The sequence below is a fragment of the Papio anubis genome, chromosome 6 (genome assembly GCF_008728515.1).
Source record: "Papio anubis isolate 15944 chromosome 6, Panubis1.0, whole genome shotgun sequence".
Taxonomy (NCBI): Eukaryota; Metazoa; Chordata; class Mammalia; order Primates; family Cercopithecidae; genus Papio; species Papio anubis.
This window is the reverse complement of record NC_044981.1, coordinates 39,061,772-39,089,150: the sequence shown is the minus strand read 5'-3', so window position 1 is coordinate 39,089,150 and position 27,379 is coordinate 39,061,772. Positions and strand designations below refer to the sequence as shown.

General features: G+C 46.3%; 1 long non-coding RNA gene across 1 annotated transcript in view; it reads left to right on the top strand.

Moving 5' to 3' along the window:
* The first annotated feature begins 4,437 nt into the window (after positions 1 to 4,437).
* Positions 4,438 to 27,379, top strand: part of LOC103883665 — a 53,959-nt gene continuing 31,017 nt past the window's right edge. The window contains exons 1-2 of the long non-coding RNA XR_645971.4: positions 4,438 to 4,540; positions 8,955 to 9,078. This is a non-coding gene — a long non-coding RNA (uncharacterized LOC103883665). The remainder of the gene's footprint in view (positions 4,541 to 8,954; positions 9,079 to 27,379) is intronic.

The following is a 27,379-nucleotide window of genomic DNA, read 5'->3' as shown; positions in this document are numbered from 1 at the left end:
GCAGGCAGTAGTGGGCGTGAGAGGACTCAGTCTCAAGACACTCCAAGAATTGTTTCTACCTCTCTCATCTGGCTCCAGATTCCAAGCCTTTTCTCCATCTGAGCCACTCTATGGGCCAACTCCACTGGCCTCACTGCATGTTAATGATGCTCATGCCCACCAGGACCTCACCCCCAGACACATGCTTACACCATTAGAATCCCCACTCTATCGCAGGCCCACAGTTCCCCAGGCCACAGCTCTGTCATGAACAGGTGTCAGGGAAGCCACCCTTATGGGCTTGAGACAGGCTTCAAATTCCCTTCTTACTTCCCTCTTTGAAATCCCCTCAAATTCAGTGGGAATCTGTCTCCCCGGAACAGACCTAAACTGCATTTTAACCAATTTCTATCCCTTCCCACTTTCTCTTCTCCAATGAGTAGTGGATTGATAGAGGATGGGGTAAAACTTTGCTATTTCATGTTTCCAAAGACCACCTCTGTGAGTTATAAGAAAAGCTGGTGTGATGGTTAACATTATGTGTCAACGTGACTGGGCTAAGGAATGCCCAGATAGCTGGTAAAATGTTCGTTCTGGGTGTATCTGTGAGGATAAGTCTGGAAGAGATCAGCATTTGAAATGATAGACCAAGCAAAGAAGATCTGCCCTCCCCAAAGCGGATGGGCATCAACCAATCTATTGAAGGTCCAGAGAGGAAAACAAACAAACAGACAAACAAAGGTGGAGGAAGGGAAAGTTTGCTCCCTGTTTGAGCTGGAACATCCATCTTTTCCTGTCCTTGGACTTTAGTGCTCCTGGCTCTTGGGCCCCAGGACTCAGACCAGGATAAATATCATTGTCTCCCTTGGTTCTCAGGCCTTCAGACTTTAAGCTACTCACTTTAAGCCAACACATTACACCACTGGCTTGCCTGGTTCTCCAGCTTGCAGATGGGCAGATTGTGGGACTTCTCAGACTCCATAATTGTGTGAGCCAATTCCTGTAATAAATCTCTCTATATCTATGCCTATGTATACTTCCTATTGATTCTTTTTCTCCAGAGAACCTTCACTAACACAGGTGGTATAAATTTCACAGTTAGAAGTTCTGAACTCAAATCTAGCTTTCCCTGCTTAATAACTTTGTGACCATGGGCAAGTTATTTAATCTCCTGGAACCTCAGTTTCTCTATCTGTCAAATGTGGGCTCAATAATCCCTATCTTACAGAATGATAATTATGATATCTATCTTACAGATAATGCCTATTTCAAGGATCCACTTATTAGGAGCAGGCATAGTTGGCAGTCTGCCACCCCAAAAAACAGTGGTATTTGGAACAACAAGTAACTTATCATGGATATGAGTTTCACAGTTCACCCTTGAGTATATTCCGGAGGTTCAAGTGGATTCCAGCAGGTCCTGGTGACCTATTTATACTGATTTCTGGATGAAATTCAGAATTTGGGCTCCCTAAAGGAGGAAAACTCTTACAGTCAGTGTTATGCTGTTGTTCCAAGGTCTCTGCAGGACTAAGCTTTAGGAACCAGGTGTTAGCCAGCCTGATCACTCACTCTGTTTTGGTTTCTCCCCTTCCCTGTCCCACTGTCCCATTCCTCTTTCAGTGCTTTCTTCACTTCCCAAATAAATGATATTGTACCCACATCATTGCCTCAGGCTCAGCTTCTGCAGGAATCCAAATTGAGATAGCATGATATTGCATAAAGACTCTGGGTTTTAGGATCATGTTCCAGTGCTGACATGATTTAGCTGAAGGTTCTTGCCTTATTTCTTAGTCTATTTTCTGCTGCCATAGCAGAATGCCACAGACTGGGTAACTAAAATAGAAATTTATTTGGTTCATGGGAAATAAAAGAAAGTCCAAGAGCATGGCACTGGCATCTGGTAGGCCTTTGTGCTGTGTCATAACGTTGTGGAAGACATCACATGGCAAGAAAGTGTGAGAGTGTGTCAAACAGAGGGAGAACATTAGAACAGCAAACCCATCCTTTTTATCAGTAACTCACTGTCACAATAATGGCACTGATACATTCATGAGGGTGGCTCCCTCATGGCCCAGTCACCTCTTAAGGGACGCACTTCTTAATTCTGTCACAATGGCAATTATATTTCTTTTCATTCATTCTTTTTTTTGAGATGGAGTTTTGCTCTTGTTGCCCAGGCTGGAGTTCAATGGCACGTTCTCACTTCACTGCAACCTCTGCCTCCTGGATTGAAGCGATTCTCTTGCCTCAGCCTCCCGAGTAGCTGGGATTACAGGCATATGCCATCATGCCCGGCTAATTTTGTATTTTTAAGTAGAGATGGGGTTTCACCATGTTGGCCAGGCTGGTCTCGAACTCCTGACCTCAGGTGATCCACCTGCCTTGGCATCCCAAAGTGCTGGGATTACAGGCATGAGCCACCACACCTGGCCAGGCAATTAAATTTCAATGTGAGTTTTGGAGGAGACATTCAAACCGTAGTACTTCATAACCAATTTTGATCATAATTCTCGCATCTATGAAATGGGGCTACTAAAAATTCCTTCCCTACCCATCTTAGAGACTATGTTATGATGAGATTAAATGAGATAATGTGAGTAAAAACAATAACAAAAAAGCAAACCATAAATCAATATGTACATGTAAGGAGTTACCGTTGTCATCAATATTTGATCTTGTACATTCAACTCTCACCATCAAAAGGCATTCTGGGAGTGGAGATTTCAGGGCCATCTTACCTGGCACAGATTTGGCCGAGCCTGTCCACCAGCCTCTTTTCATTCTTGGTGCACCTTTTGCACTGTGATCACTGAGGGCTCCCACTTACTCTTCACCTGGTTCCCTGACTTTGAAGTTATTTAAAGGAACTGTTATTACTGACTTTGGAGTTCCTCACAAGGGGATTCTCAGATGCTTTTCCTGGACGTTTGACTTCAAATGTACATCTGACCTGCCATGCACTCTTTTTCTTGTAATAAATAATTAATATTAAAATACAAATATATAATATAGATTATATATACTTACATGATGCCTTTCCCTTTACATCTTTACATGACTTCTTTTTCTCTGCTAGTTAGCCATGCAGAGGGATTTTTTTTTTTTTTTTCCTTTCCAGAAACCAGTCTTTTTGATCCTCAGCACACATTTTTTCCTGGCTTTCAATGAGGATTTTCTTTATTTTTTTTTTATAAATAGTCTATGGGTTTCTTATGCTTTTAAAAATGTTATTTAAAACTTTCTTTTAACCATTCCTTTTGATTTTTTTTTCTTCAACACATGCTCTCATTTTCTATATTTCTCTCTACAAGAAATGAGCAGTGGCATAATGGGTATTTTCGGCTTTCCCACCAGGGGATTAAACTTCAAGGTGCTGTGGTCTGAAGGAGGCAGAGCTTCACCCATAAATGTTTTGGCCAGTTCCTGCCCTTCCCTCCAGCCCGTTCCTCACGCTGCGACCAGCAAGCCTCGTGCCTCTGATGGGTGCCCTTATCTCTGTCACCACCGGGGACTCGCTGCACAATGCCACTTTATCACTTGCACCAGCTGCCTGAGCTCACTGCACCTCACCCTTAATTAATTACACCCTCTGCCGTAAGGAGCCATCTCCCTCCCGAAGACAGCCTTCAAACCCCATCAGATGAAGAAGCAAAACCCTTTCATCTTTCCTGATGGCTCCTCTTTTTCTATGTCATTTTTTCCCCTTCCTGCCAACACTGATTCCTTTGTAAATCTGCTGTGCTCTTGGTCTAGAGCCATCCACGAGGCCTGGACTCCGCAGTGAAATCAAGCTCCAGCAAGCAGGTTGTAGGGCCCATTAAGTGTGGCAGGGAGCAGAGGCAGGGTGTTTGTTCTTACGAGACCCCAGAGGCCAGTATTCAAAAAATGGTCAGAGGGCATGGGAGCATGGGGCAAGGTGGTGGATGTGTCCCAGGTAGGGGGAGCAGTGACTGCTGGGGATCAGAGATAGGCTTCAGATATGGTTGTGAAGAATATTCTCCTGTGACATCATGTTTCACTATTGTGTCATAGACAATGAGAGACCCTGCCAACACAGGCACAGGGAGCAATGGGTTCTGCAAATCATGATGCAGACAGCGACGCTAACAGTGAGAAGCTTCAGCACAGGGTTGTACAGAGAGACTGCCTCTGCATTCGTGACACTGACAGCACAGACACCATAACTCCAGCCATGACAGACTCTGCACACAGGGACCCAGGAAGTGAGGGCACTGCAGACCATACCTCTGACAGTGACAGACCCCAAACATCCACAGAGACAGTAACATCAGCACTGACTGGCTCAGCAAACAGAGAAATAGGGAGGAATGGGCTCTGTCGACGTCATAACACCAACAGACACCGTGACAAGTACTGCAAACAGTGACACAAACAGTGCTAGCCTCTCCCAATAATACCGAACTCTGCAAATAAAACTCAACTCCACAGAATAACGAACAGTGCCACGGTCTGCAAATGGTGACACAGGCAATGACATGCTTTGCAAACAGCTCCAAGCTCTGCAAATAATGACACACAGGGCCAAACTCTGCCAACAGTGAGTATAGCTGCACCTGGGGTGTGGACAGCCAACCAAGGGCCACGCCTGGTTATTTCAAACACTGGCCCTGAGAGCACCCACCTGCTATCACCGTCTCTAACACTCCCCATCTCCCTCCCACTCTCTCCACTGCTTCAAGCCTCCTTTCATTTGAAAATCCTTCACTTGACCCACTCTTCCTTCCTCTTATCTGTGGGTGTTCTGCCTTTCAGAGCTAAGCCTTTCCCATGAAGAGCCAGGCCTAAGGCCTTCTGGTACCCACTCCCTCGGCACCCTGGGAAGTCACACCCTCCACCAGAGCCCTCACCTTCATGCCCTGTGGTTTCTGTAGCAGAGCTGCCCACTCCCACTCAGATTTCAGACTGACCTTCTTTACCCCTGGTTTCTGGAATCTGCCCCCATCTGCCTGAAACAGGGGGTGGGGAAGACCGCATGAAGCCATGTCTGCTCATTTCTGCTTCCTCCTTCACTATGACCCTGTGAGGGGCAGGATGTGAGGAGGCAGAAGCACACGAAGGAGAATTCACCTGCCAGGGCCATAGAGATCCTGCGCTGCTGTCCAGCACTGGGATTCGTGTCTGCCCGACTCAGGTGGATGAATTACTATTACGGGTGACGTAGCAAACCGGTTTGGTGTGCAACTCACAGGCAAGAACTGCTTGAATCCTGGCTCTGTGATCTGTGGGAAATCACGTAACCGCTCGCCTCCTCAGTTTCCTCACCTGGAAAATGGGGATAATAATTATACTTATCTGAGAGTGTCTGAGTGAGAATTTAATGATACTTAAATGCCTAAAATGGTTTTTTTGAAAGTTGCCACTGACCTGCTCAGCCCTGCTCTGGTCTCATTTCCTCAGCCTCTCCCCTGTCCCCTCTACTCCACACAGCCTCCTCGCTCTCTTCCAACCAGCTGGACCCCTCTCTGCAGGGGTGATACATGCTCTTCCCTGTGGATTGAGCTTTCCCAAGTGTCCACCCAGCTCGCCCCTCACCTCTTGCAGGTCTCCAGGCTCAAGTGTCACCTCCACAGAGAGACTTCCCTGACTGCCCTGGGTAAAGCGGCGATTTCTCTAGCTCACACTCCCCTCAGCCTGCTTTATTCTTCTTTTGTGGACACCTTTATTGCAAGTCCTGTAACCTCTGGGAGGGCCTGGAGCTCAGGGGCGTGGGTTGCAAATGTAAACAGGGCAATGCAGGGAAGCCAGCATCTGTGGGAGGTAAAGGAGCTGTGCTGTGGCTCCCTGAGGACTTGAAGCCAGGCCAGGAGGATGATGCTGGCTCTTCGTAGGGATCCCTCACCTTGGCACGGTTCAGCCGAGGTGGCCTTTCCCCTCCAGCAGCCCTTTGGTAGGAAGCGGGAGGCCTGCTGGCAGCAAGGGAGATGACACGCCTGAGCCTTGACACTGACACTTTTCCCCCGGCAAATAGGCATGAGGGCTGGAAGAGGAGAAAACAAAACTGGCCAGGAGAAGGCAACCTTCCCTGCTGTGGTGAGCGACAGTTGTGAGCTGTCAGCTCCTCTGGGACATCCTCTCCCTTTCAGTTCCCTGCCTGCAACACAGTTGTCCCTCTCTCCCACCAGAGAAGGCTTGGGCTGGCAGAGAGAAGAGAGAGAATCACCAGAGAGGGGCCAGGCAGAGGGGAGATGAAACCAGCATATGCTGGTGCCTTGGAACTACACTGAGCTCAGACACACAGGCTCTGAGACTGGAACAGTGCTTCGCTCTTGAGGCTTCCTTCAGGCAGGGCCCACAGAAGCTGCCGCTGCACTCTCTGAATTCCAACACTCCAGATGTGCAGGGGGCCAGATGCACAAACCAAAGCCTCAGAGTCCTGGGTTGAGATGCCTGGGCAACAGAGAGCAAGGACTCTGCTTCATTATGGGATGCAATAAGCAGGTAACTTCTTTCACTGAAAGACTGGATTCTCCTCCAGGTCTTGAGTTGAGATCCTGGGTCTGCAGCAGGTCATCTGAGCATCAAACATAATATTAACCTTTTTGGTATCTTGACTGCCGGGTGAGCAAATACTGTGCAGTCAGGAAAATGGCAGCTTAGTTATGGGCCAGTCCTGTTGTCGCGTGGGCTCTGCAGTCCCCTGAGTCCAGGCTTGAGGGTGCTGCACTGTGCTATCCTCAGATTCAGCCTCTTTCTGTCTCCTGTCCCTGCTCCCTGGCTGCATATCCATGGAATCTTCCTTGAGGTGTGGTGAGTTGTTCTACTACTTGTCCAGCATTTCCAGAACATGTTGGAGGGAATCAAAGCCTTCCTGTAGAAACTAATGGGGACAGATTTCATCCTCTGGAAGAGTGTTTTAAGCAGATGAATAAGCAAATGCCAGGACATGGGAAAAAGCTAGAAGAAGCAAGACATGAACACAGCCTCTGTTGGATGGTGTGGGGTCTGGAAAAAAGAGGGGTCAAGGCAGACCAGGATCATGGAGGTGACCCACCTGGTACATGCTGGTCCAGGGCACTGTGATTTTGTTAGTGAGAAGGCCTGTTCATTCATTCACTGACTTGTCCATTCATTTATTCATTCAACAGAGCACCTACCATGTGCCAGCATGGGGCAGCCCCGGGCCCTCAGATGAACAAGAGAGACACAAAACTCACAGTCCAGTGGGACTGATTTCAAAGACCCCATGTTTCCTTCCGAGTTTGTGTGGTTTCTATATACCCAGCCCACACTGCACACTGTCAGGGCTGCTGATGAGAGGATGGGCATCAGGGCAGCATGTTGAGTTGTGTGGATGTGGTCATGGCCAGTAGCAACTAGAGTATTAAGGATTTAGAATGTCAACCCTGCATTCAGTTCTCTTTATAGATCCTTTTGGTCAACTTCATAAAATCCAGAGTAGGGAGCCCCTTTAGGTAAAGATGTGCTCTTATCCCTGGAATGGGTAGATAGGGCATGGCTGTTACAGTCAGCTCCTGATATCCTAAATGGGCAGGGTCAGGGGGAGGTCCTGAACCCACCCTCTCCCCCCAAACACACACACACCATTTACATACACACACACTCATACTGACATATGCAAACACACATATACAATTCACATACACTTATACACTCACACATACATGCACAGATTCACATGGACACACACATATAATTCACACACACATACATGCACACATTTACAGACACACACACACGCATTCTGTCTCTCGCTCTCTGTCTTGCTTTATTTTTCTCCTGCAGACTGGTCCTTTCTGTCTGGCAGTGCTGCAGACAGGAGTCTTAAGAGAGTTAGGGTTAGGAGATGGTCTCTCTGGAGTCAGTTAGCCCTCAATCCTCCTGGACTTTCTGCTGCTGACTAGCTGTGTATCCTTGGCTAATATTTCTGACCCTCATGTACCTGTTCTTATGAGTGAGAATGATATATCGACCCTCAGGATTTAAATGAGAGAAACAAGAACAAGCATGTGAAGTGGACAGGTGTCTGTTTTTGTGGCCAACCTCACTCTCTCCCTGTGTCTGGAGATTTCTCCCTATGTTGGGATCAGAGTGGGTGGCAGAGCCCACCTTCTACTATGGAAGACTTGGCTCTGCCATTTGGATGCACCTGCCCGAGACTCAGGGGGATCCTAAAGAATTATCTCTGGCTGCTGCAACCATTTTAAGAGTTCCCAGGACAGCAGTGGCTGTGCTGCTAATTTGGTGGCCAGCATCCAGCTGGCAAGCTCCAAGCCTAGGGCCAGCCCAGCAACAGTGGTGTTCAAACGTGGGCCATTTTTGCAGCAGCATCTCTTTGGGTGTTATTCTTGAGTGTGTAGCCCCAAACCTGGTATTTAGGCCCTTTAGAGATTCCATGAGCAAGCAAAGATGTTTTTAGTAAATTCTTTTTTATGTTTAAATCAGCCAGAGTTGGTTTCTGTTGCTTGCAGCTCAGAGCCGAGTCTGCTGGAGTGTGTAAAGCGTTCGGCCTGGTGCCCAGAACACACATAGCAGGTGCCCAATAAATGTTAGCCATTAGAGATGACATGCACACAGCTTCAGAGATAAATTGGAGGGGGCAGGAAGGAGGGAGGGGGCTATGAGAACAGGATGCAGCTGAAGCCCTCATGGCGGAAGTGATCCAATCTCCCCACCCTCAGTTTCTCCAGCCACAGGGCCCCAGAAGACAGACGGGAAGCCTCTTTACCTTTTATCTGGTTTCCTGTCACTTGCCTGCTTCCAGCCCAGTCAGGGTTGGGTTTATTTGCACAGCCCAGATGCCCAGGAGTGGTAGTAGTGGGAAGGGCAGCAGGAGAGGCTAGACAGAAATCCAGATAAGTGACTTTAAGTGGAAGCCCCATCAGATCCTGCCAGATCCCCGGTACCAGTTTATTCCCTTTACTCTCCTAGTAAACATGCCTGTATCTGTTGCTTGGTTTCACTGTCTCCATTTCTGCTCCAACAAATCCCAGATCACTGAGCTTCGGAAAAGAAATACAGGAACACCAGGAAGCCCCTGAAGGCAGAGGACTCACAGGGAGACCATCGGCCAGAGCCTGTGGGATTAGTCTTCTGCCCTGCTCCAAAACCCCTTAGGTACATGGGCCCTTTCTCTAACCCCCACCTTCCTCCATGGGAGATACATATTACCTTTACCCAGAGGGCTACATGCAGATATATGCCTTTTCAACTGCACAGAGGCACCAGCTGAAAGTAAAAGTGGAGTTCCTTGGATCCAGACTGGGTCCAACTGGAGGAAGGAGCACCTTTATACCTCCACAAGAGACTACATGCAAGACCATGCCTGCAGCACTATTGAGGGGCTTTGAGAGTTTATCACCATGTTACTAGTTTAATCTGGGAGAATCACCATCCTCTCATTTTCTGTTATTCAGTGCTATGGTTTGAATGTGTCTTCCAAAGTTCATGTATTGAAAACTTAATTCCCAATACAACAGTGTTGGGAGGCAGGGCCTAGCAAGAGGTGATCAGGCCATCCAATCCTCATGAGTGGATTAATGTCATTATCATGAGAGTAGGCTCGTTATAAACGTGGGTTTGCCCCCCTCTTGCTCCTTGCCTTTCCACCTTCCACTATAGGATGACACAGCAAGAAGGCCCTCACCAGGTACAGGTCATTTAGCCTTGGACTTCCCAGCCTCCAGAACTGTAAGAAATAAATATGTTCTTTATTAATTACCTAATTTTTGATATTTTGTTACAATGATACAAAATGGACTAAGACACTCAGAACCATTTCTTAATAATCTCTAGCGGAGAGATTATGGCCTTCAGTTTTCCCAGCTCTCAAGCATGGAGGTGTATTTCAGCGCCTACCTTACCTCCTCTAGGTCTTTCTGGGGCTGCCGTTAATCAGTGGTGACCCCATTTGTTCAGCCATAGGGACCTCCATGCTCCATTTGGTACTGCTCTGCTTGGTGACATGATGGGGGAAGGGTTCGTGTCCTTGTCTGGAGTGCCCTTCTCCTCCCCACGTTCCTCATCAGGTCCGCTTTGCAGTACTATGAAGGTGTAGACAGGACACTGTGGGGGCAGGAGCCACATCTTTAAGCACCTTCTCCCAAACGGTATCTGTGTAGACCTTGGGCCCATGGCACGTTTTAGTGCTCACTTCCCATGATGGCAGAACCTGACTAGATTCCTACTGATACAAGTCTTCCCCTGAAGGGTCAGAGCTGTGAAGATGGGAAGAAAAGAGGCTGTTCATTCATCAACTCAGTAGCTGCTCTCTCTGTTCACGGGGCAGAAGCTCTTTTCAAATTACATCTTTAAAAGGAGTTTCTTCACATGGTTGCCACACCCTCCAGAGGCCTCTCTCGAGTTTCCTGACCTCCTCTTGCAGTGGCCTCCTCTTTTAAGACCCCAGGTCATTTTCCTACCTCCTCCATGCACAGCTGTCTCCCTTCTTCCAGAAGGAAGAGGATATCCCATCCCCAGCCTCAGTCTCCCCTTCTGTCTAGCTAACTTAGCTGTGTCCTCAGAACATCTCCTCTGCTCAAGCTACGTCATTTGAGAGCAGGAAGGGTGCTGTCTGGTTCGGTTAGAGAGGGTGACGTGTCTTCTAAGTCTTTTTTTTTTTTTAATTTTCATTTTATTTACTTTTTAGAGATGGAGATCTCACTCTGTTACCCAAGCTGGAGTGTAGTGGTATGATAATAGCTCACTACAACCTTGACCTCTTGGGCACAAGCAATCCTCCCACCTCTGCCTTCCCAATAGTTGGGAATACAGGGGTATGCCACCAGGCCTGGCTAATTAAAAAAAAAAAAAATCTATGTCTTCCCACCCTTTTTTTCCCCTTGTAACTTATCAATGATTTGAATTCCTGTTCTTTGCAGTCTTCCAGTGCTAGGCTTTTATTGCTTGCATCCCTATAGTGTGGTAGTCTTTAACATATTTCTCTGTCTTCTGTGTTTCCACAAATTAGAATCTGGGTCCATAGGCTTGAGCAGATTCAGCTACCTCCCCCTCCACCTCTTTTTCTTCTGGGATTCCAGGTTAGTCCCACCAGTGAGTGCTATGGCTGATTTCCTCACTAGCTATCAAAAATACAAACATACCCCACTAAGGAAATGTTAGGGTTTTCTCCCAGGAGAGCAAAGTCCAGCCTCATAAGAACAAAAAATATTTCTCCTGGCAACATGACTTTGATTCTGCTCCTTCTGACTCAGGAGCTTCGTGTTCTGGTGCTAAGGAGGACTTGATACCTTCATTAGCCTGACTGACATCCTGTGGCTATCCGCGCCTCTCTCAGCTCCTGACAAGGTGGCTGCCGCAGTTTAAGTCTCAATGATTTCTACATCTCCCTGCTGATATGAGAGCAGGGGGTGGTGTCAGGCATTTCAGTGTAGCCCCACCATTCTAGGAAGTTATCCTTTTCTTCTCACCCCTAAAATAGGCTTCTTCCCCTAAAGACATATTCTTTTCCCTTCCTAACTCTCTGCTCCTCAATCCATCTGGTTGCCTGAGAAGGCCCAGTGAAGGGATGGGTGGGAAAATGTGTAAGACCTTCGTCAAACAACAGAGCCAGATCCTACAACCAAAGTGTTTATTCATCACAAGCTTGAGGACTAGGAATGAACACAGCCCCAAGAATTGAGCAGGAAGTTTTCTACCGCTCCCTGGACCTAAACCTAATCCAACATGGGTTAGATAATGTTCTACTTTGAGGCAGAAGAAGAGCCTCCATGACATTTAAAAAAATTATTTATTTAAGTCAGAATTTGAATAATGGCCACACATTTTGAGTGGTTGATATGTCTTTAAGTGTTTATTAGTCTATAGTTCCTCCCATCTTCTTTTCCCCCCCTTGCAACTTAGGGATGAAATTGGGCCATTTGTGCCATAGTTTTCCATTATTTGGTCTTTACTGATTGCATTCCTTTGGTGTCCTTTAACATGTTCCTGTGTCCTCTGTATTTCCTGTAGATTGCCAGCTGGACCCACAGGCTTGAGTTGATTCAGCTTTCTCTCTCTCTCTCTTCCTCCCTCCCTCTATCCTTCTTTCTTTTATTCTTTCTCTTTCTCTCTCCCTCCCTTCCTCTCTCGTTCCTCTCTCCCCCTGATTCTCTCTTGGCAAAACTACTCACTCTCTCATGGGTAGTGGTGTATTCTTAGGTTAAAAGGCGCAAAAGTCTGATTGTTTCACTTTTTGTAATGTTAGCAGCTCAGTGAGCAATGCCTGAATTCATTAATTCACAGGGGTTGCCAGATGGTGCCATTTTAATTTTATTATTCTTTTTTCATTTATTAGGTGAATTATTTATTTCTCTGATTACATCCATCAAGAGAAACTTTCCCAGATCTACTTTGTGGACTCCATGGAATAACATATTGGAAACCTCCATGACTTCCTCCTCAGCCAGCACACCCACATTTCCAGCACAGGGGCATGGACCAGGGCTCAATGTCCACCCTACTCATAAGGCAGGAATCGCCATCCTCCTTCATGCCAACTTACCAGTTCAGGTTCAGGGCAGGAAGGGGTCTTGGGCTTGGATCCTGCTCTCAGGGGCTCTGCAGTCTGAGGCACAAATACTACTTTTTTTTTTAAGTTGTGTGCTTTCTCGTTGCCATGGTGGGTCATCCACATGGAGGTCTGTTTGCATTCCTCGTGGTGGGCATATTGTCTTTATGTTTAACCCCATTTATTCGCTTATTTGCTAAATACAGAAACACACACCATGTAGTAGCAGAATTTGGAGGTAATGGGGGAGAAAGTGGTGGTGACATCATACCATCAGAAAGCAAATTACTTAGAACTGGATTTTAAATACCAATTTTCTTAAGTGCCTCTGTCTGGTCTCCCTGTCCACCACCCCCATGGAACACCCCATCCTCCCAGTGCGCCTTTGAATTACTTCTCTTTGGCTCTCCCAGATCCCTGGCCCCGGCCCTTGTCTTCTGTCCCTGCCCTTTGCTTCCCTCCCCCAGTTTCTCCCAACACCTCCTGATCTGACTTGATGTAGTCTGAGCTTTCAGGGCCTCTCCATTCATACTCGCTGTGCTACATCAGGAGACTGTTAAACAAAGAGCCATTTGCCTGCGGGGGAATTATGCCCTTCCAGCTGGTAGGATAAAACAGCTATCATCAGTTGGGGTTTTAAATTACTTTATATATTTTTCTTGTAACAATAATGAAGAAAATGAAGCTCAGTTACCTTAAGGACTTTCCAAGGTTTCAAAGGTAGTAAGTAAGGCCTGGAGTTGGGATTCATATATAGATTTTAAAGCTGCAAACCCTAACATACGTCCCTGTCCTCCACTGCTTATCCACCTGTCACAGTAGTTGGCACCTCTCTGCAGGATGAGAACAGATATATACTCATCCACGAGTGCTCAAAGGACAGATTTACCTAATGGGAATAGAGGCTATAGGCTACACCTGGCTCTTATTTCGGCAGTTAAGCTGGACTGTTTATGAGAGCCTTTAAAAGCAAGCTACTTGGGGCATAGTGTGGTGTAGTTAATAGACAAGTGTGTGCTCTGTGAAGTCATGCTGCTTTGATTCTGATACCAGTTCCACCGATTATTAGCAGTGTGGCCAGAGGCATAGATATTGCTTAGCTTGTTTGTGCCTCAGTGGCATCACAGGGTAACGGAGATTATAATAGTCCCTACCCCATAGGGTTGCTCTGACATAGTGACTTAAATGGTTGCACCATTAGCATTATCTGGGAGTCTGTTAGAAAGGAAAATTCCCAGGCCCCCGAGTCAGAAACTGGCAGGGCCCAGCAGCAGTCTGTGTTTAATATACCCTCTAGACAATGCTGATAAGCATTAAAATTTGAGAACTATGGGCTTAACACATGGAAGTACTTAGCATAACACCTGGGACATAGGAAGTGCTCAGTAAGTGTCAGCAGTTTATTATTATTGTTGTTACTAGCCAGGGCACTCATCACTCCTACAGTCTTGGGTGAGGAAGTTCAGCCCAGCTCCAGAGGAGAAAGGATGGAGCACTATTCTCGTGCTCAATTGACCATCTGTGTTCCTAAGGACTGGTCTGTCTTGTCTTGTCCACTGCAGAATTTCCAACCCCCAGAGCAGTGCTCAGAACATACTGTAGACTTAGCAGTTACTCACTGTGTGAAAATGACATCTCTCTCTGTCTCGTCTGTCGGTCTGGCCTTGAGAAGAGGAGGGATGTTAGGAGCTGAGGAGTAGACTTCAGCTCCTGCTGGAAGTGCCCCACATCAAGAGAGCATTCTTTGCTCACCTAGGCTTGATTTCATACTCTCTTGTTTCTGTTAGTCAAATAGAGTGGGGTGTGTTGTGGTGGGTGGGTAGGAAGTTACCAGGCCCCTGTGTTTATATTACAGTGTATTAATAAGAAAAAGACAATTCAAGAGAAAAATGAAGAAAAGCCTTGTACATTACTTGAAAATGAATAGTCAAATGGCCAATAAACATGAAAAGGTGCTCACATCATTAGTCTGAAGGAAAATGCATGTTAAAACCACAGTGGGATGCCACTACACACTCACCAGGAAGACCAAAGTAAAGGAGATGAAAAATACTGGGTGCTGAGGAAGATGTGGAGCAACTGAACTCTTCTATACAGCCACTGCGATAATACATTGATAAAGCCACTTTGGATGACTGTTTGGAAATACTACCAAAGTATATCCTATGGTCCAATATTTCTACTCCTAGGTATAATACACCAATAGAAGTGTGTCCATATGATTCTCTGAAAGACAGGTGCTAGAATATTCATAGAAGCGCTATATTGAATAGCACCAAACTGGAAACTACCTGAATAAACGTGTCTGTCAAGAGTAGAATAGATAAATCAAAAGTGGCATATTCACACAAAAGAATACTACACAGCAGTGAGAATTAATGACCTGCAATTACACTCAACAACATGAAAGAATCACATAAGCATACTCGAGCAAAAGAAGCCAGACATGAGAGAATATGTATACACTGTTTGATTCCATTTATATAAAGTTCAGTAACAGACAAAACCCATCTATGGCATTAGACAGCAGATGGTGGCTCCCCTGGGAGCATAGTAACTGGAAGGCAGCACAAGGGGGCTTTTTTTTTTTTTTTTTTTCCTTTTTTTTTTAAGACGGAGTCTCACTCTGTCACCAAGCTGGAGCGCAGCAGTGCAATCTTGGCTCATTGCAACCTCCCCCTCCTGAGTTCAAGCGGTTCTCCTGCCGAGTAGCTGGGATTACAGGCACGCGCCACCACAACCAGCTAATTTTTGTATTTTTAGCAGAGACGGGGTTTCACCATGTTGGCCAGGATGATCTCGATCTGATCTCGTGATCTGCCCACTTAGGCCACCCAAAGTACTGGGATTACAGGTCTGAGCCACCGTGCCCAGCCAAGTGGGCTTCTGTGGTGCTGGTATGGTATGTTCTTATCTTAAGAAGTGCTAGTTACTCTGACATGATCAGTTTGTAAACTTTCACTGAGATGAATACTTCTGATGTGCGCACTTCTCGGTGTGATTACTTCAACAAAAGATTTAAAAATCTTGGCCAAGTGCAGTAGTTCACACCTCTAATCCCAGCACTTTGAGATACTGAGGCAGGAGAATTGCTTGAGGCCGGGAGTTCAAGATCAGCCTGGGCAACATAGCGAGACTTTGTCTCTACAAAAAAATTTAAAAATTAGCCAGGCACGGTGGTACATGCCTGTAGTCCTAGCTACTAGGGAGGCTGAGGCGTGAGGATTTTTTGAACCCAGGAATCCAAGGTTTCGGTGAGCTATAATTGTGCCAGTGCATTATAGCATGGGTGACAGAACGAGACCCTGTCTCTTAAAAAAAAAAAAAAAATCTAAGTGATCGTGGAATATCAGGCGCTTCATGGCTCCTACTGTTCCTGAGGAGGTAGCCTTGTGGGAGGGAAAGAAGTCCATGATCCAAGACCTAGACCCCGAGCCCAGGACCTGTAAGCATTCCAGGTCTCAGTGCCTATATCAGTCGATTTTGCACTGCTATAAAGGAATACTTGAGGCTGGGTAATTTGTAAATAAAAAAAGATTTATTTGGCTCATAGTTCTGCAGGCTGTACAAGAAACGTGGCACTGGCATCTGCTTCTGGTGTGGGTTTCAGGGAGCTTCCAATCATAATGGAAGGAGAAGGGGAGCCACCGTGTCACATCCTGAGAGATGGAGCAAGAGAGAGGGGTGGAGGTGCCAGGCTCTTTTAAATAACCAGCTCTCCCATGAACTAGTAGAACTCACTCATTACTGTGGGGAGGGCATCAAGGCATTCATGAAGAATCTGTCCCCATGACTCAAACACCTCCCACTAAGCCCCACCTCTTAACATTAGGGATCACATTTCAACAGAAATTTGGAGGGGACAAGTGTCCGAAGTATATAAATGTCCTTATCAATAGATGACAAGGAAACTTAGACCCAAGAGAAGGGAATCTTCCAAGATTGTATAGGCAGTGGTTGGGAGAATATTGGCCACATGCAAAGAGGTAGTCAAGGCCCTGCCCAAATGCTGTTAGAGTGATGAGATGATGTCTGCAGAGGTGCTGTGTGCTTGATGGGTGTGGTAAAGCTCTGCAGACTGCCATTGCCAGCATTCTTTGGGCCAGAGATACATCTAAGTGGATTTCTCCATAACCTCCCAATGCCATGCTCATTCTTTCCAATGATGCACTCTGGTTCTTTCTTGAAAGTGATTGCAATCCCTAAATGAACACACAAAAATAACCTCTTCATTAACCAGGGAAAAAATCTACCACCTGAGTGGAACGTGAACCATAATGCAGTAGAAGCACAGCAGCACATGCTGAACTAATTACCCCTGTCTCCACAGATGGATTTGTTCAGCCCAGTGGTTATGCTATGGGATCGGGTGGCTGGAAGCTGCTTTGTTTAGGACAGCATTTCCAAAGGGTGTTCTCCAAAACACTAGTCCCATGAGATGTTAACAGGTGCTGTGAAGTGGCAATTCCATGCTCAAATACATTTTGGGAACTACAAGGTTAAATGTTATAAGATGTGTCCTTTGCTGCAGGACTTCTCAGAGACTTTAATATACTAGTGGGCATAACGAATCACCAGACAGACATCAAGTAGGTAGCATTTTAAAAAAGTTACTTGATTGCTCAACCCTTTTTGATTTATAGAGAATATCATGAAAAATGTTCTATGAAACTCACAGTGAGAAATATTAGCATGGACTCAAACTTTGTCCAAGAGCCAAGGGATCTGGCTTGAAGATTCAGCTCTGTTATCAATCAGCAGGGAGACCTTGGGCAAGTCCTCCTTCTCTCTGAGCCTCAGTTAACTGGAAAAAAAGGGACTCGAAGAAAAGGAAGAATATGGATTCCCAGAGGGAGACAATGGTATTCTAACCATTGTCTTACCAATTTTTTTTCCTTTTTTAATACCACGGTGTTAGGCAATGAGACAAATTTATATATGGGGCAGACACTATTGATAATCTACCCAATATAATGGCTATTACCTTCATTTCTTGCTAAGATAATCCTGACTTTTCTCATTTGGTAATGATCCCAATGACATGGTAAATCTCTTTCCTTTTGTTTATGAATCAGTTGTGGCCAGTAAGATGTCTAAGGGAAAGTTTTCTGGGGATATCTAAGAAAGGCTTTCTTCTCTGATAAGACAGAGCCACTCATGGAGAAATGCTCTTTTTTCCTGTCTCCCTTCCTGATTAAAAAAAAAAAAAAAGTGGTTATGCAAGGATATGATAGTTAGAGCTGTGGCAGCATCATTTGATCATAAGACAATAAGGATGTAAATCAGGAAACTGAGGACTCATAGAGGAAGGAGGGAGAGTCTGGGTCTCTGATAACATCATGGACCTGCTGACCTAATAGTTGAACTGCCTAACTCTGACTTCTTGTGAAGTAAACCATCCATAAGTGTCCTCACGGTTTTAGTCACTGTTAGTTTGATTTGCTGTGACTTGCACTCACACAGAAACTTGCTGATAATATTTGTGTCTATTTTTATCTTTCACTATTGAATTTTCTTATTTTAAGGGATCCTCAGTTACAAGGTGCATTTCCAGTTGATTTATTAATAAGTTAGGAGTCTCTGATACAATAAGATACTAAAGCTTAAAATCTCAGTGACTTACCACTATAATAACTTATTCTTCACTCCACCATAGTCCAGTATGGGTTGCATAACCCTATTCCAACTAGTGGCAGTGTCATCTGGAACACATGGTATATTAGTCAAGTTAAGCTAAGCTAGGTTGCAGTAATAAACTCTGAAATTTCAGTAGCTTAGTACATAAAGGTTTCTTTTTGGTTCATTTAAAATCTGTTATTGGTCTATTGGCTCTCCAGAGAAGTTCTCTTCCAGCTAAAGGCTCAGGGATCCAGGCTACATCTTATAGATACAGACTTTAGAACAGGTGACTTCCTGGTTGCTGAAGTAAGAAAGGAGGGAGCTGAGGGTCATGCACTAACTCTTAAGTACTGTTGCCTGGAAGTAGTGCCACCTTTCTTTATAGCCTGTTGTCCAGAGCTAGTCACATATCCCCACTTAACTACAAGGAAAGCTGGAAGATACAGAGGAGCGTATGGTTACTTGGTGAGTGCCAACTGCCCCTGATGCAATTTTACAATAATAGCTTTTTAAATAACCTTGTCTCGGTCCCTGAAATGTGTCAAAGGGAGACCATAGGGGACAGGAAGAGGTGTGTGTGAAACTTTCTGGGTACCATTGAATCCAGCTTCCAGAGGTTAGTCCAGGCCAAGCACTAGGTTCAAGGTTGCACATGGAAAGAGCCAACTGAGGACCCAGAAGTCTGGGTTCCATTCACCATGTTGGGCAAGCTACCTTTTTATGGGCTTGTCTAACCTATAAAAGGGTTTTGACCCTGTCCTGGTCACTTCAGGTGTGTCACAAGTCACCCCAAAATTATTTATAACAAATAATCATTTATTATCTCTCATGGTTTCCATGGATTAGGAATACAGGAGTGGCTTGGCTGGGTGGTTCTGCCTTAGGATCTCTTATCTACAGTCATCTGAAGTCTTGACTGGGGCTGAGGATCCACCTCCAAGGTGGTTCACTCATATGGTTGGAGAACTGGGGCTGGTTCTTGGCCTGGGGCCTCAGTTCCTCCCCATGTAGGCCTCTCCACAAGGCTGCTTAAGCATCCCCATAGCAAGGTGGCTGACTTTCCCCAGAACAACAATCCCAGCCACCGAGATGAAAGCCACATGATCTGGCTTTGGAAGTCATACAGAACACTCCACTGTATTCTCTGGGTCACACAGCCCACTCTGCCCTTGTGAGAGGTGACCACACAAGAGGGTGAAGGAGGCGGAATCATTAAGGCCCATCTTGGAGGCTGGCTTTCCATGTCTCATCTCAAAATCCTGGCTTTCTTTGACTATAATCTAGGACGATCATTCATCTTCTAGTTCTGCTGGTCACACAGCAACACCCCTTCCTCCAAAGAAAATGCAGGCAGGACCAAGTCTTCCTAAGGTTTTCTCAAATGTTTCTGGCCCTCTAGGATGTTTTCTAGAACAAAAACCCTAACAGTGAACTCATTTTTTAGTTAATTCTTTCAAGAACTCAAGACAGGTGCTGTTTTTATCATCCACATTTCATAGATTGGGACACTGAGGCCTAGAAAGTTGACTTGTCTAAGGCCATGGTCAGCATATTCCGAATCAGATTTCAAGCCCAAGTTTACGTTCCTAATACCTCGTGGAGCCAGGCTCAGGCCCAGAGGGGTGAATAACAGCCCTGCTCCTTGCACCTGCCCAGGCTTGAGCCCAAGAGTCCTCTCTGCAGCCTGGAGGTGAGGCAGCTAATGTCTACCCCCCAGAGAAGTGCTTGGCACGCCCAGGCAGTTGCCCTTGCCCACACAGAGCTCACTTCTTTCCATGCAGTTCTCACCCTATCTGGAGGGGCTTTGCACCCCAGGAACTTGCTAGAGACTGGAAGTCCCTTGGTGCTTTCGGTATTTTTAGTGCACGTTGAGCTAATGGTGTTAGCAGCAGAACATAACAGTGTGTTTCGGCTTAAGGCAGTGATAATGGAGGCTGATAAGTCAGAACAAGGAGTGATTTCTTTACGAGCCAGCATATTAGGGCTTAGCTGTAAAACTGCCCTTTTCTTTAACTGGCAGCAGCAAGTGAAAAAGCTCCTGACCACAGATTTATTAAATGTTGTGGACTTAGATAAGATGATTTAAAGTTCATGCTTCTGTTCCTGATCTGCCTATCACCAAGAAGCTTCAACAAGGACTTATCCCATCTCAGCAATTTGCCTGTATTTGAATAAGACAAATGGGCAATTTCTTGAGGTCTGAGGACTGGAGGGGAACCAATGAGCCTTAAAACAGCATTGGAAGGCACTGCCATTCCCTTCCAGGGAGGGTCAGAGAAACACTGAACACTGCTGACTTGGTGCATGTCTCCAAAGAGCACAGTGCATTTATTCAGGGATGCATGTGTGTGGTCACGAAGAGTTGGGAGTGGGAGCACCATACATGCGGGGACCCGTGCAGGGGGTGGCATGTGTCCTAGTGGGAACCTGGGAGGTAGTGGTTGAGAGTACAGACCACGGAGACACACTAGAATCTTGGTTCTACCATTTACAGCTGGAAACCCCAAATGGGCTTCCTCATCTGTGAAATGGAGATAATAATAACAATGGCACCTATCTTAAAGGGTTCTTGTGAGGGTTAAAGGAAGTAACACTTGCCTTGCCTTTCATATGTTGCCTAAAATATCGTAAGCACTTACGATGATGGCTACTTTCATTTCACGTGTTTCATATATTTATTCATGTGAGCTCCTGTTTGGAATGCGTATGTATGTGTTTATCTGAATCTGTGTTTAGTTGTGTGTGTGCATAAGGGCAACCATGTGAAGGTGTGCATGAAAGCTTAGAGTGATTAAAGACAATGAACTTCCTGGCTGTTGGGGACTCATCCCTTCCCAGGTGGAATGTGACACCCACACCTTCTAGTTGAAGAGCTCACCTGGAGCTAGGTAGTGATACAAAGTCCTCCCATCGCTGCATAGGGGAGAACAGGTGAGTAACCGGATGGCCACATTTCAGAGGCAGAGAATGAAAGTTTTGCCCGTCAGTATAATGAAACTCGTAGGGTTCAATGAAAATCCAAGGGGCCAGGTATAACTCTGGCTGATTTTTCTCTCTATAATTCTTAGACATTAACAAAATAGGTGGGTTTGCTAAATCATCTGACTGCAGGGCCTCTGCTAGCACTCTCTGCCATCATTGTTCCTTGGAAACTGGGGCTTTAGGAAGGGGGAGTCAGTCAAACATAATGCTGCTGGAATTGCCATGTGCTGCCCGCTGCTGGCTGCCATGTTTGGCTTAAGGCCTTATGAGAAAGTTGCCAATTCATCCCCAGTACTGGGATTCAGGGGTGTAGCTGCTGGTGGTTTTGCCACAAAACTGAGTCTTTGAACTGAGATGGTTTCATCAGAGCCTGGTCTCAGCCTTTCTCCATTTGGGTTAATGTTGAGTGTGCTGTGGGGTGGCTTTGTGGAGGGAATCAGCAGCAACACTTTCTTCCAGTCTCAGTAACTCACTCGGCAGGGGCAGTGTCAGGAGTGTGGGGACCCCAGTCCCACATCTGCTACTGCATTTCTGTGTCTGGCTGAACACTGCCTCACAGTCATCCAGCCACAGGCTCTCCCATCAGTCCAGCTGTCTTCATCCTTTACCCCCGGGAGTGACACACTGACCACCTGTGAGGACACCTCCCAGCAGTGGGGGTGGAGGACCACGTGTCCTCTCTGGGACCCCTTGTGACTGATACCCTATCTGTGAGAAGAGATAGAGAGCTGGGGAAGCCACGGTGAAGGGTGATGTCAGCTGAGCCACTGAGGACCCTAGAAGCTTGATATAATGGAAGAGACCTGGCCTGGAGGTTAAGAGCTGTTTCTTTATCTGCAAATTGAAGGCTAGAGCCAGGGAACATCGGCTTTGCAGATACAAGATTCATCCAGAGAACTTGTTACAGGTAGCTTTCCAGCCCCCAGACACTGATGTTCTAATTCAGAAGGTGTACCGATGGGCTTGGGTACTCCATCTTTGTCAAGCATCCCAGGTGATAATGATGAAGGTGGCCCTCCCAGCTTTTACATTCAGGGGCCTTCAGCCTTTGGTTTGCCAGAACGTAAGGGCCATCTCGGGGATGTGAGGTGTAGTGGTGGTTCTTACTGTGCTACTAGAGACCAATAATGTCACATGCCCTACCTGCTCCCAGACCCTGGCACCGTGGTTTACGAGGCGTTCTCTGCCCCTTTCTTTCCTCCTGCGGAAAGTATATCATAGTGAGTAAATGCCTTTCTATTCACCCAGATATTTAGGGAAAAAGTGTTGGGCATAATCTTAATTATCTTTTTCTCACAATCTATATCCACTCCTTGGCAAATCTTGCCTTTCGAGTCTGTTGCTTACACAGCAGCCAGTGAGATCTTTTGAAAGCATGTAATTCTCCAGGGTGCATATGATGAACATTTCCACTTTATAGAAGAGGAGACGGAGAGAGTAAGTGACTCGCCCAAGGCCACACAATAAGGTCAGCCACAGGACCGGGACTGGACTCCCAGCACGGTGCTCATCTCACCACCAGGTACCTCCTGTTCTTGCTAGAAAAGGCAGCAAATCAAGGTGAAATATTAAGAACCCAGTGCTGCCATTTTCAAATGTGTGCACTAGAACCTCTGTAGAAGAGACAGTTGGCACAGAGGGGGCCTTTTTATGGTCTTGCATCTCTAATAATCTCTGCCTAGCACAGCATGTGCTTCTAGTCGTATTGCTGTAGAGAAGAACAGTGAGAGGAAGGTGAGGTAAACAGTCATTATAGTAACTAAGCTGGTAACCTCTGATGGGCATAGTTCTGTTCCCAGAGATTCCCCCTCCAGTGTTTGAGAGAAGCTTGAATGCCATCAGGAGGAGGAGGACGCTTTGGGAATGGGGTCCTTCCATCTGCCCTCCACCCTCTCCATCTGGTGAGGGATAAAGATTCTGCACTTGATGAGCACATATCTGCACAGGTGATCTTTGGAAACCTGAACTGAGTGAGCAGCAAGTTGCAGGAGGGTGAGGCCACTTGTCCAAAAGGCTAGGCACACCACATTTCTGCAGTCCCACCTGACACTCCTAGAAAGATGAGGTCTATCTCCTGCAGAGGTCATGGCCCTACAGCATTTGCCCTGACACCAGATGGTCCTGTCCTTCCCCTGACCTCTTCCTTCCTTGAATGTGATGTGATGCCTGGAGCTACAGAAACCATCTTGTGACCATGATACTCTAAGCACAAGGAAGAAAACCAGCTTTTGGAGGGTGGTGGAATGGAATGGTAGAAAAGGCCGAGGTCTCTGGCATCACTGAGTGATAAATTGATACCAGCAACACCTACCTCCGGATTACTTGGTATCAGACAACAATAGCCATCTTTTAATTTAAATTATCTGATTGGGTTTCCTGCTAACTGCAGTTGAATGCATTCCTAATTATATGAGCTTCAGAATTGGGCTTTGTTGTTGAATGATGTTCTAACTTTATAACTATGCTTGTTGGAAGCTCTGAGGTCTTTAGGAGGATAGAAGGTGGGGGAAGTTGAGAAGGAAGGGCTTCCAGGAACCCCATCCTGACTGTCAACTGAGAAGTCTCACTTTTATGTTTCTTTATACATTAGAAATGAGGTTCCCAGGTGTTGGTTGTGCCCAGGAAACTTAATGGTAATTAATGCTTGCAGAGCTCTTAATCAGTCAAATAACTTTGCTACCATTTGAGTTGGGAAGAATGTTATGTTCCCCATTTTCGAGGAAACAGACTCAGAGAAGTGAAGTGTCTTAGCTAAAGTAACACAGCTTTTGGGTGGCAGTGATGGGGTTCAAATACAAGTTTTCCAATTTCAAATCCTCTGGAGGTGACAGTTCCACCCTTGTGGAGACCCCAAAGATCCTGCATTTAGGGAGCCCCTGGTCAGATAGGAACAAAAGAATCTGAAAGGCAGAGACTCAGGCCCAACTTTTGAGGAGTGCAGGGGCTTCTGAAAGAATTAAAGGACCTAATAAATCCCTGAGAGAGGAAAGGATGTCAAATGAGGAAAGGTATGTGTCTGTGGCAGCCCTACGCAGCCTTATGCAGAACGCGACAGGCAGATGTGAGACAGTAACCCCTGACAGCTGCCTGAATAGGGCAAGCTTGGCCAGTTTCTGAAAGAGGAAAGAAAATAGAGAACAGCATTCTAGGGGTGGAAAGAGGGCTAAGAATAAAGGTTTCTGGCCAATAAGAGTTCTGGAGAAACTCACCCTTGGCGGGCCACCTGCTCATGTTGCAAAGTTCTGCTACGTTTGGGTCTGTCTGCATCCTCAAAACTCTTCTCCCTGGTGTGTGGACCGCCCATTCATCTCTAGAGCCAGCCCAGCCTCAGGCTCAGATGGGCGAAGACAAGGACAAGTGCCAAGTCACCTGTGTCCCTCACAGCTGCACAGCTGGCTCCAGCTGGCTGCAGAGGACACTTTGGCAGCGAGTGCAGAGAGCTGAACTCTGAGCTCCCCCATCACTTGGGTGCTCTTCGAAGATGGGACCTCTGCCTCTCCCATCAGAATGGGAGCTCCCTGGGGGCAGGAGCTCTGTCACCCCCGTTAGACTGGAGGCTCTTGAAAGTCAGGGGTTATAATTCTGTCAGATCAGGAGTTCTCTGAAGAGAAGGGCTGCATCTCCTCCATCAGATCAATGGCTCTCTGATCACAGAGATCGTTTTTCTCCCAGCCTTAGGGATAAAGAAATAAGACAAACAGTACCCTCTGTGGGTGGAAGAGGTGGATATGTTAGTCTGGGCTCTGTACTGTTTCCACCAGACTATGGTTAAGGGACTAGTTACCAGCAGACTGTGTTTTTGCTCAAGTCTTCTTTTCTAAAACAGCCTTAGAAAAATTCAACACTTTTGTCTTACCCTCCTCACACCCACCCCGAGTTTCTTGGTGAGACAGATGGGAACATCACCCTCAGTTTCATGCTCTGATGGGTCTTTAGAGCTCAGAGGAGATTCTCTCTGCCTGTTCAGCAGCTCAGGCTACTGCCAGTAGGAATGAAAGCCATGGTTCATGGTCAGCCCAGGTTCTGCCACAGGGTTTCTGGGTAATGTAGTTCCCTACCTTCTTCCTGCTCCTATTGGAAGGAAATGGCTTCAAATCTTAAAGTAGCTTCTGTGAGGGGGATCTCTTCAGAAGAGAAGGGAGAAATAGTATAATTGGAGTTACAGAAACAGTGGTTTTCTTTTTTATAGCTTGACACGGTTTAGAGATTTTCAGAAAGGGCAAGTTGCTTTGATACAGACCTGCAACCTGCAATTGCAATGCTATTTTTTTTTTTTTTTTGGAGACTTGGTATTGCTCTGTCACCCAGGCTGAAGTACAGTGGTGTGATCAAAGCTCACTGCAGCCTTGACTTTACAGGCTCAAGTGATCTGCCCACCTCAGCCTCCCAAGTAGCTGGGACTACAGGTACATGCCACCATGCCCAGCTATTTTAAAAAAAATTCTTTTGTAGAGACATGGTCACTGTGTTGCCCAAGGTGGTCTTGAACTCCGAGGCTCAAGTGACCCTCCTGCTTTGGTCCCGCAAAGTGCTGGGATTATAGGCGTGAGCCACTGGGCCTGGTTGCAGTGCCGTTTTTGATAAGATCCTGTCCCCTCTCTGCTGATGGAAGTTGCTCTTTCCCCACGGTTAGGTGTGGGGCTGAGGCTGGGTGGGCCAGTGGGATTTGGTAACTGAGAGGTGCTTCTGCTTTCCGTGGAAACCCCGTAGTGGGCACCACAGTGATTTGTTTCCAAGTATTGATCCAGGCTGGTGGTTATTCATTCACACTGAAGCTTTACCAGTCCACAAGGAAATGGGAAAATAAGAAAAATGCAACTTGTTTGTTGTAAAGCTAAACATATATATTTTTAAAGGACTGTCCTTTGGTTCGATTCTTTTTTTCACTTTTTAATATAAAAATGTGATAGAGACATGGGAGAGGGCCCAGCAGGGAACGAGAGGGAAGAGGTTACCCCATGTGGTGGGTCTCAACATGATTGCTTATGTGTTGGGATATTCATAAAGGCAGTGTTCATCAGTGCAGATATAGTGTGAGTTATCTGCACATTCTGAATTGTCTATGCTGAAGTAAGAGAGAGGTAGAGAATCATTCAATACTGGAGGTGAGGCAAAGAAGGAGAATATTTGTTGAGGATGAATTCAGAAAAGATAATTGACTTGGCCAAGGTCACCCTGATAGTTAACATCAGGTCTGGGACTAGAATCTGTGTCTCCTAATGCCTAGCCTGGAGGGTACTGGATTATAGTAATAATGATTATGTTAATAGTGGATATCCATTGAGCTCACACTAAGTACTTCACAAGCAGTATCTCTCTCGTCTCACGGCAGCCCAGTGAGTAGGCTCAGGAGTTAGACTATTTACGGACGGATGATTCAAAGATGACTTCAGTTCAATTCAAGACACATTCACTGAGCTCCCATTAGGTCCCATTCCAGGTGCTGTACTAGGGCCAGGAAATGGGAACATTAATAAGAGGGGGTTTCTGCCCTGAACCAACTCAGTGGGGAAACATGTGCAATAAAATGATTTCAGTGAAATGTGCTGAGTCTTATGAGCAATTTTTATATAGGAGTACATTGGGGCAGGTGGCTGGATTTCAGAGGAGGGGGAATTTGAAGAGAGAGTGGCTTGTGGTAGGCTTCCTGGAGAAGCTGATCCATGTCTTCCACAGGGAGGGGAGCCTGCCAGGTGAGGAAGGGCGAGGTGGAGATGGGAGGTACTTTGGGCAGAAGGCCTGGTAAAGGCCTCAGGCTTGACAACAGCATGGTGTGCTCTTGCGGGGGAGGTGGAAGGTAGTGAGAGAGGTGTGAAGAAGTTACACATATGGTGCCATCCACTGGAAGTTTTTAAACTGGAAGTGGTATGATACCATTTATAAATTATAATGGGCTCTGTGGGAGCTAAATAATAAGTAGAAGGAAGGGGCTTTCCAGTTCTAGACCAGAAGTGGTGAGATTTGAGCTGGGATCATGGTGGTGAAGAAAAGGGATGGGTTCAGCAATATTTGGGAAAGGAGTGACAGGACCAGGGGACTGACTGGGTGTCAGGGCTAGAGGGACGGAGGTGGTGTTGGAGAGCGGGAGATTCCTCATTTGGATAGCCAGATGGGTGGTGAACTGAACTGAGATGGGGACTCTGTAGGAGGTCCAGTGGGGTGTGTAGATTTCAGGCTCAGGGTGGGGCAAGCTGAATCTCAGTGGCTAACGGCACTGTCACCTATTACCTTCTCCTTCTGATTTATGGAAAGCTCAACTCCGCCTCCATCTCTACAGTGAAGTGTGTGGGTGACAGAAGGGGCAGATGG